We start from the raw sequence: 11,498 nt of genomic DNA on the forward strand, positions 1-11,498 counted from the left end.
ATTTACACACAACTTTTTATCAACCATAAATTATATATTTTCATCTCAATCTATATATATACACACTCTTCAATATTATATTTTCTTATTATTTAACAATACATATTATGCCTATATGCTATATATATTGTGTTCAAATATTATATATTTTCCTAATGCATATTTACATGAAAGGTGGAAAATATTTACAAATATCCCTATTCACATAATGGTATTTTCCATATTTTTCCGGGAAAAATAAAAAATAATTAACAAACACTGGGTATTAGGGTATTTAAATTCAAGTGGTCTTTTAAAAGGTCAATTTATTTGAAGCTGCTAGAGGACGAGGGCTTCTGGTTGGAAAATTTGTCTGTTTCTGGGGATATTTTAAGGAGAATAACACTATTCCGAAAACACCCTCATCTTTAAGAAGAACAACAAAGTTGCCACTATGAGTTAGACTCAGCCGCCTAGAACATGTTATTACCAATTTAGCCTTACCCTCTTCACGGGTGGACTCTGATCGAATCATTCTCGAAAATGACCCCACAATAATACAAAAATTCTTATATTTCACGTGTGTCTCGGATGACCTCCAAAAGGTTACAACCAGGGGTAATTATGATATTGGAATTTCGTTGTAGGGCTTTTCTGTAATTTGATGCAGCTTCGAATATACCCAGCTGTGGCGTGCGGTAATTGGTCCACTCGTTATGTTTATTGTAAGAGTAAATTACTAAAATAATATTTAAAATTTACATCGCTGACAAAATGAATTTAAAAGATGTTAATAATAAATAAATTTTTGAAATATTTACAAATACAATAAAAAAAATAAAATTAATTTTTATTGAATTTTGACCAACTTAATTAATAAATATTGTCAAAAAAATTTAGATAAAATAAATAAACTGTTTGTAAAAGTTTTTTTATTATTTACAAAAAATATAATATTTATTGATTTTTTTTACCGTATTTTTAAATAATTCAAGAATTATTTTGTCGATAACATCTTTTAAGGATCTTATTGACAATGGCTAAATCTTTTAGATATTAAATTGGTAATTAATTTTTTTCTAATTAAAATTAAAAATAGGAAAAGTCTAGGGGCCAGCAACTTTTGTGTTTTCTGGCCAGCTTTCGTACACGGGAAAAGCAAAAGTGGGCTGGTGCCCAATTTTAGGGAGTAGCACCCAGTGTTACCTAATCTTCAAGGTACTGGCGCCCAGCGTCCAAATTCGGAGTCCGACTCCAAGTGTAATTTCAACTCCTAATAGCCCAGAATTCTTCAAAATCGAACGCTAATCCAAGGAGCCCAGCGCCACTAAGCCCAAATTCAACTCCTAGAAAACTCTAAAATTAACTCAAAATTCAAGATTTAAAAGATTAATTAGTAATAACTTCTTCTAAAAAGATAAGATTTATTTATTAGGATTTAGATTAGATTGTATTATTTGAATTTGAATAAGTTATTATCTTACACTTTAGAAGATAAGATTAGTTTTTGAATTTCAATTAGTTAGGAAGTTAAAATATAAATAAGTAAACAAGGTTCACAAAGAGATCTTTGGATCTTCTTAGAGTCTATGGATCAATAAATTCTTTAGTTTTAAGTTATTTTCTTTTCTACCATGAGCAACTAAACCTCCTATTTTTAAATGTTAGAAGCTCTGTTTGATTTTATGGATTAGTAATTCAAGTGTTTTCTTTATTTTGATTCATGTTTTTCTACTTTTTTAAGATTGAGTCTCGTTGTTCATCTTTAATGGTTAGAAATATTAGAAAATATTCTAATTTTGTCTTGGATTCTGTTATTACTTTGGAAAATTTAATATCGGAATTAGTTTGAAACTCTTTCTCATGATTTTCAACTTGTCTAGAAATAGTATTTTGAAAGATATGTGGCTTTAAATTGAAACCGTGCTTAACCTCTTCTCTTAGTTAGTTGACCAAGGAATTGGCGATTAATTAGGTTAAAAAAAATTAAATTGTTAAGGAATTAGAATTTAATTATAAATGATTTGCTGTGAAAAGAATTTTGCATGAGTCAAAATAAGAAAATACAAGTATTACTTCTTCTAAGAATTAAATACCTCCGAAGCCTTTGACATCCCATTTTCTGATTACTTCTCCAAAGTTTCTAAGTCTTCTTTGATTTACAATCAGCATTTTTTTTCATTGTTCTTTGCCAAGGTTTGATCGATCTAATTAGAGATTCAGTTAGACGTTGCTTGATTCAATCTGTTAATCTTTGTGGGAACGATATCTACTCACCGTGGTATTACTTGGAGCGATTTGTTGTACTCGTCAATATCTGAGCATATCCAATTTTCGGCTCATCAAAATACATAATGAAAATAAGTAGAATAACACATGCGTAAACATAAAAACATAGTGACTCACCATATATAGCATTTTATAAAACCCAGTTAATTAATAAATAACTAAATAATAAATTAATTATGAGTCCAAGGAATTAGGAAATTAAATTTTGTAATTTGAAGAGGTAAAAATATTTAAAATACGAATTAAAACACCAATTTTAAAGATTTTAGTCCAAGACCGGACCAACAAACCAAACTAGTTAGACTGGACCCGTATTAGGCCCAAGGCCCAACATACATATAACTCCGCTTATCCATTCCTCCCTTTCATTCCATCATTGCACGTTGAAGAAAAAAAAGCAAACAGCCAAGAACCCTAACCCTTCCACTTCCAATTTCAATTTCTTGTAACTTTCAATCTGAAATTCTGATTGTCGCACTGTTTACTACTATGCGATCCTCTCGCTGAGCTCTTCAAATTTATCTGAATAAAGTGGTAAGAAATTTTAATTTCTCACCCAGTTCTTTTCCTCTTACAATTTTGTGATTTTTGGTCTATGGGTATTGAGAATTGTAAAATTTTGATGGTTAAGGGGTACTCTAGAAGGAGTTATAGCTGAGTTTCGTCAAACTACTCTATGGGTAAAGGTAAGAAATTATTATCCCCTTTGAATTTCCAATTATATGAGATTAGGATATTAAAATTGTGTTTGTATATGAAATTATATGAAATTAGATTGAATATATATGAAGTTGATGTCAATTTGATGAAGTGGTATGCTTGGGAGTAACTTTAGTGGCTGGACTAGCTGAATTGGTGACATTGAAACTTAGAGGCTTGAGTGACAAGAGGTTTTGTGGTGTTTTGTGGCTTGGGAGAAAATTGGCCGATGTATGATTTTGGTTTCGTGTAGTTAATCTATAATATTACTTGAAAACTTAGGCTAGTTGCCATAGAAAAGGCTTGAATGCCCTGAATTGTGGTTTTAGTGGATTAAATGTGTATAATTGTGTTATTGATATTGATTGATGAAGTTGGTGAAATTGGCTGTGAAAATAGTTTGAAGGAATTGATGAATTTATGTGTTAGAAGGATTCAGAATTGGACAATGAGTATGTGATAGTGGGTAGGAATGGATTGTGTTGATTTGGTTATGGTTTGGTTGATTTTGAATTGAGGATTTTGGAAAACTAGAGATTTTGAACTTTTGGTAAAAATAGAATTTTTGACCAACTTCGGCGGACCACAACTTGGCTTTTGGACCCCCAAGTCTTTTGAAATTTATTTTGAATAAAAATTGGGTTGGTGAAGTTTATGAATTCAAAAAACGGATTAAAAATGATTTGAACAAAAAAGTTATGCGCGTTTGAAGTTTGGTGTAAAAAATTGATTTCTGCAACCTAACAGCTTTTTGAAGGAAATTACATTCATGCATATGCGGGATTGTCATGCGTACGTGATGTAAGACCCCGAATTTTTGAAAATTAAATAATTAGCTATTTATGATTCATTATATTTGTTGTGATTTCTATACGGAGGTAGGGTTTGGTAATTTTATAATAATTAAATGTGAATTTGATAAGTGAATATTGGTTTGATTAATTATTGTTTGAATTTAAATGAGTTCATGTTGAATTATTGTTGTTTACTTGAGATTTTGATTCGGTTATATATGAACAGCCAGTTGGGGTGTTTTGAATATTTTGGGAGTCAACGAATTTTCAAAAACTTTAAGAATTATATTAGCTAATTTTGAATTATTAAAGAAATGATTATTTTTGAGTTTTATCAAGAAAAGTATTATGTTTGAATTCGATTTATCAAGAAAAGGAGTTTGATGAAAGAGAAATGGATTTAAATTGTTGTTGAAAGAGAGATTTTGATATTTGGAAAGATCTGGAAGTACGCAAGGGTTGTGGCTTAATCCCACTTGCTCCGGGTCAAGATTTTAAAAGATTGTGGTTTTGAATTTGAGCTATGACCTGGCAAGGATCGTGGTGGTGTACCGCTTGTCTAATGTCATGATGGACGTAGGAATCGTGGTTGTTTACCGCCCACGGGTTGTGATGAATGTTTTATGGGGTTCGTGGTGGTTTACTGCCCACGTGTGTGTATTGTTTTCCAATTGAAGATCTTGCTAGGTTCGTGGTGGTGTACCGCTCGCAATGGTGGGGTTCATGGTGGTATACCGCCCGTCAGGTGGGGTTCGTGGTGGTGTACCGCTCACCGCTTTTCAAGTGGATGATATTCGAGTTAGCTACAGGGTGTGTCGGGTTCTGGAAAAGTAACCGACACGTGAGCTCACGACCAGTAGGACAAGCATGCATCATACTGCATTTGTTTGCTTTGTTTGGGTATGCTTAATTATTTTAGTTTGCCTATCTGATGATTTCTATTTAACTGTTATTTATTGTACTTGTTGTAATTACTCTCTGATTGTATTTGTCTTGCATTGTTTGTGCTTGTGATTGATTCTATTTTGTAATTGAGTTTTGAGATTGATTTAATTTAGGCTAGAGGCCGAGTTGATTTGAGTTGGGCTGGAGGCCGTGATTGGTAGGATCAGCGATGAAATGTATGGAGTGCTGTTTTGTGCAAAATTTTATATAAGAAAAATGTAAGTTTGAAATTTGGATAATGAACCTAACTATTCACCCCGACCCTACTAAGAACTTTCTAGTTCTTACTCCCTATTTCCACCCCTTTCAGCTATAGGTGTGAAGGTTTAGTGCGAAGCTACAGGAGCATGGAAGATTATGTTTACAAGTTGAGTTGTTAGAATTTATTTTCCCCTCGTCATTTATTCTTTTGGGTTTTAGAGGGGTAGGACTTGTAATTGAGGTTCTTTGAAATAAGTCGATGTATATAAAGCTATGTGAATATACATACTTTTGTGATTAAGTGATTTAAAATAAAGTCTCCTTTCGTTTTCTTATTAAGAGTTTTGGTTCGTATTCACGAAGGCTCAATATTAAATAAACATAGTATTTAATTAAAGGAATAGAGGTAAGTAGCGCTCGGACTTTTAGTATGATCGTGAGATGCTAAAAGTTAGGGTGTTGCATGTGAGACCTAGGTACTATCTATATTCTTGCATACACGGAGGGTATGCGTACACGAGAATGGCAATATTTGAACTCCTGTGTATGCGGCAAGTGTCTTGCGTACGTGAGCCAACACTTCTGCCCAGAATATTCACGTATGCAAGCGTGGTTCATGTATGCAACTTTGACAACACTTGAATTTATGCGTACCTGGATGGCGTGCATACGCATGACCACCCTATTTTGAAAAAGTTATATTTTTGAGTTTTTAACCTTTCTTCTAGCTTTTCAAACTTCTGTAAAACCTGTTAAGTTGATATTGAAAAGGATTTGTGAAGTGGATAATTGAGTTAATCAGGCATCGGCAATGATGAATGAGATGTATTGATAAACACGATGATAATAATGTTGAATTGTGATTGAATGAGATATGAATTGATGGTGATGATGACATTGATAAATAATGAACTAAAGATCTATTTGGCATGTGCATTTAAATTATCTAAGACACGAGTTTTCCTGAGTAGATGTAGTGACTTGCCACCACTTGCTTCAAGTTGTGACTCGATATTCTGTTGATCCTCCATCGCAAGATGTGACCAAGCACTTTAACTCCCCGGATTCCCCCAATGAGATAATAATTGATTGATCACATATATATGCATAGACTCTTGGAGATGCACGCACGCAGGGACTGTCCAGGGTTCGCTACCGGACATGTCAGGTTTTGCTGGATAACCGATAGATGAGACTCATCGACCATAGGACAGGGATGCATCATATGCATTTATATATTTTGTTTGGGTTTGCATTTGTTTTGGAATGCCTATTTGTTTAACTACAATTAACTGCTACTTGATCTATTTGTTATAATTGATATCTATACACGTGCTTTTCTTGTCTGTTTTGCCTATGTTTGTTTCTGAAAGATCCTTCTGCCGGGTGGAAGAGGTGCTGAGGGTTGTTCTACCTAGGGTTTGGAGGATTTCTGTGAAAGAAACAAAGAGTTGGAGTAAAAATTTTCTTAGATATAGTCACCCTATTTTCTAGTTTAGAGAGAAAACTTTAGGATATGAACATGAATTGTTGGAGTTTTGGAATATCTCTGGCTTTCATGGACATTATTTATTATGTATACGAGCACCTTTACTATACTGAGAATCCTCGAGTCTCATTTGATACATATATTTTTGTTTTTCAGATGCAAGACGTGAAGCACCTCGCTGAGCATGCTGGAGACTCTTGGAACACGAAGATCTAGTTTTTGGGGGATGTGTATTGTGTTTAGTGTTTTGTATATGTATCTAACTAGTATTCTCCATCTTATACATAACTTATATTTTGTCCCTCCTAGAGGTTGACTTGGAGAAACAGGGCTTAGATTTTGTCTTTTGGATTTAATTTTTTAGGTTATATATATATACACACACATACATACATACATACATAATTTGGTCGGCCTTTGCTTCACAGGTTGAGTTAAGAGCTTGCAACTTGTATCTTTTTGAAACTCCATGTATATATATGTACAGTATTTTCACTACACGTTGTTATCTATCCCTTTTACACTCAATCGATTCGAGTGCAACACATTTTTTTGTTTGTTTTGTTCAACCTTTTCTTCAAGGCTCCTAGTTAAACTTTTTTTTTCATATATGCCTATGTACACATTTTACTTATTAGAGGTCGTGATACTCCACCACCTCAGATTGATGAACTTAAGCGTGAAGCTCAGTGCGGTAGTGTGTTATATTATTGTATCAGAGCAGTTCATTCTTGTAGAGCCTGAGGGATGGGCTGACTATGCTTCTGAGCATACTCTAGGTGTGTGTATATACTATTTAGGATTATCTAACTGATAAATGTAGCATACTTGTTCATGAGCACGAATTTGAGACTTTGAAGCACTAGACTTGAGATATTGAGACAGATCACCTTGATATCGATTGTTTGGTGTGAACAGGAACCAAATGGCATCTCGTGGGCACGGACGTGGTCAACGAATATGTCGGAGAGTAAATAAGGAACCTGAAATGACTAAAAATAATCTAGTAAACTTCATGACCACTTTAGAAAATATGGTTGCTGCTATGCAGACCACAGCTGAGGTGTTAGGGAATCAAGCTGGTAATAAAAATGGTGGTAACGGTGGTAATGGGCCAATGACTTTCGCAACTTTTCTAAAAATAAACCCATCGACCTTCAGAGGAATGAAAAATCCTACAGAGGCTGACAATCGGTTTTAGGATATGGAAAGAGCTTTACAAGCTCAACACATGCCTAAAGACCAATATGTGGAGTTTGCTACATACCAGCTGATGGGAGAAGCACAGTTCTGGTGGCAGGGAACACGTCATCTTCTGCAATGAGATAACACTGCAATACCTTGGAACGTCTTCCTATCTGAATTCTATAAGAAATATTTTTTCAACTCAGTCAGGATGGTGAAGGAGATGGAGTTGCTACAGCTGAAGCAGGGCTCAACGTCTGTGGTAGAATACACCAGTAAATGTGAAGAGTTGTGTGGGTTTTCTCGGGTGTGTCAGGGTGCTCCGAAAAGTTACAAAGAATGGAAATGCATAAAGTATCAAGGTGGATTTCGGAGCGACATTCTGAGTATGGTAGGACCAATGGAGATCAGAATCTTCTCAGAATTGATAAACAAGAGCAGAGTTGTTGAGGATTATGCAAGGAATGTTGCTTTAGACAAGAGAGATCACAGAGTATCCTTTCAAAGGAATCAAGGGAGGAATTTCACACTGAGAGGCCAGAATTTCAAGAAAGGTGGCTATGTTTCACAACCACATCAGGGTCAGAACAACTTTTTAGAGATTCAACAGCAACAACCAAGGAAGAGAAAAGGGGAAGCAGGCTCAGGTTCCTCCTAATGACTTGACATGCAAAAGATGTGGGAGTTACCATCCGAACACTCCGTGCAAAGCTGGATTGGTTTGTGCTATCACTATGGTGGAGCTGGGCTTATGTCGTGGACTTGTCTAGAGAAGAAGAACTAGTAGGCTGGGAGAGCTCAGCAGTAAGGTCGAATTTTCACTATGACAGCAAATGGTGCTGCTAGGTCTGCCACATTGATCAGAGGTAAATGTAAAATCGGTAACAAAATTTTGACTGCTTTGTTTGATACTGGGGCATCACATTTATTCATATAATTTGAGAAAGCTAGTGAATTAAGATTGAAAATCTCTGTTTTGGCATATGATTTACAAGTACATATTCATGCGTCTGAGGCTGCGGTAACTAAGCTAGGTTGTCAACAAGTGCCCTTTTGCATTGGAAATAGAACCTTCATCCATGACTTGATATGTTTGCCGATAACTGGGCTTGATTTAATTCTAAATTTGGATTGGCTGTCAAAGCATCATGTACTATTAGACTATTTTGAATGATTAGTGCAGCTTATGTCTGAGGGGTAAAAAGAACAGTGTTAGCCAAGGGTTATTACTTGAATTTCAATGTGGTGAACTTTAGCGAGAGTGAGTGTCAAGGTTTCGTGCTATTAGCTGCAAGCTTGTTGGGAGAAGAGCAGAATTTGGGTCAGATTCTGGTAGTAAACGAATTTTCTGAAGTATTTCCTGAAGATATACCTGAATTTCCTCCTTCTCAAGAAATCGAGTTTAAGATTGAATTGGTGCCTGGAGTAGGACAAATTTCTCTTGTGCTGCACAAAATGTCACCATTGGAACTGGCAAAACTTAAGGTTCAATTGGAGGAGTTAATGAGTAAGAACTTCATTCGGCCAAGCGTTTCTCCGTGGGGACTGGGGAGCACCGGTCTTATTGGTGAAAAAGAAGGACGAGAGCATGTGGTTGTACATGGATTACAGACAACTAAACAAGGTAATAATAAAGAACAAATATCAATTATTGAGGATTGATAAACCACAATTTTATGGTTTATCTTGTGTTGAATTGAGTGAATTTTATCAACTTTTCTTGCACTTATTCACTGAAATAGCATGTTTTATGAATTCCTCCTAAATTGTGCTTAAGATTAAAAAGATATTTTTTGGCTCTTAAATTGCTATATTTAATTAACCTTAATCCTATTCAATACGTTGATGTGTTTGTTGGGTGATTTTAGGCTTAGAAGGCAAGGATGGATTAAAGAAGTGAGGAAAAAACATGCAAAAGTAGAGAATTTATGAAGAAATAGAGTTTGGAGCTCTTCAGGGTTGTGCATGCGTATGCACATTTTGAAGTTCACGCAACCATGCATACGCATGGTCAATCCTGCGTACGCACGACTGCAATCATGTAATTTCATTTAATGCAACACGTGGGTTGCGATTTCAGGCCTTTCCAAGCCCAATCTAACTTATTTCTGAAGTATTTGAAGCCAAATTCAAGAAGGATCAAGGGGGAGCAATTAGGGTAGCTAGGAACATATTTTAGGGTAATTTTCTAGAGAGAGAAGCTCCCTCTTCTCTCTAGAATTTTGGGTTCTTAGGCCAATTTCTCTTTAGTTTTAGTCTTTAATTCTTGTTTTAGTGTAGTTTTATTTATATTTTTATGTTCTAATTGCCTCAATTCTCCTAGCTTTACTTGTTAATTTCTCTAATTGTCACTTTTATGTTTCATGAAATCTTGTTGAATTTTGATTTCCTTCAATGCAATTTAGTATTTTCAAGTTTATTGTTGCTTCTTTTAGTTATTGTTATTGTTATCTTGCAATTGTTAGTTTTAGATTTTATTAATTCTTGCTATTTTACCATGCTTTCTTTTTATGCATTTCAAGTGTTTATGAAAATGCCTTTTTTAGTTTCAGTGTAGTTTTGCACACTCTTGGTTTGGGATTGAGGACTTAGGTGACCTTGAGTCATTGATGTCCAATATTGATTCATGATTTATGGTTGTTAGTTGATTTGGTTTCCATCGACACTAGTCTTTCACTAAGTTAATTAGTGAGTTGGCTAGGACTTGTGAATTGAAATTAATTACGCCTATTTGACTTATACTCGATGTTAGGGTTGACTAAATGGGATTAACTCTTCATAATTTTCATGTTTGTGGTCAATGACTAGGATAGGAATCCTTGACTCTCAACCTTTGCTAAGAGTGCCATTTTAGCATTTAAATTTCCTTTACTTGATTAGTTGGTTGCTTTACTTTCTTATTATTTAAATTCTTGTTAATTGCTATTTTCACTCCTTGATTCTCATAGCCGATAACACGCATACTTCACTGCGACTCCTTTGAGAAATGACCCGAGATCTAATACTCTCAGTTTTTATTGGTTTGTGTTGTGACAAACAAGAATTAAACTTTGATTGAGAGTTATTTATTAGTTTAGACTATACTTGCAACAGAATTATGTTGTGGAATTCTGAACCGGCATTAATCCTCACATCAAGTTTTTGGCACCGTTCCCGAGGAGTCGCAATTTGTGCTTGTCATTGGTTATTGTTCATATGTGAATATTGTGAATAGCTTGTTTTTTAGTGTTTGTTTGCTTTTCCTAGTTTTAGGAGTTTGTTTTTATTTCTTATTAGCTTTTGTTTTTATTTACTCTTTTCTCTATGAATTCTCACCATTTTGACTATAAGTTTAGTTCCAACTATGTTGTAAGAAGCGAGAATTTAAATGATTGGTTACATCATGGATCGTGGAATCAATTGAGTGAGGAGCTGTATGCTTATAGACAACTGTTCCGAGGGTTACCTGAAACTGTAGGTTGATGAGCGGATAATTTATACGCTTTTTGGCATTGTTTTTAGTATATTTTTAGTAGGATCTAGTTACTTTTAGGGATGTTTTCATTAGTTTTTATGTTAAATTCACATTTCTGGACTTTACTATGAATTTGTGTGTTTTTCTGTGATTTCAGGTATTTTCTGGCTGAAATTGAGGGACTTGAGCAAAAATCAGATTCAGAGGTTGAAGAAGGACTGCTGATGCTGTTGGATTCTGACCTCCCTGCACTCAAAGTGGATTTTCTGGAGCTACAGAACTCAAAATGGCGCACTTCCAATTGCGTTGGAAAGTAGACATCCAGGGATTTCCATCAATATATAATAGTCCATACTTTGGCCGAGTTTAGATGACGCAAAAGGGTATTGAACGCTAGTTCTACGCTGCAGTCTGGAGTTAAACGCCAGAAACACGTCACGAACCAGAGTTGAACGCCAGAAAC

Source organism: Arachis ipaensis, chromosome B09, assembly GCF_000816755.2.
Source record: "Arachis ipaensis cultivar K30076 chromosome B09, Araip1.1, whole genome shotgun sequence".
Lineage (NCBI taxonomy): Eukaryota > Viridiplantae > Streptophyta > Magnoliopsida > Fabales > Fabaceae > Arachis > Arachis ipaensis.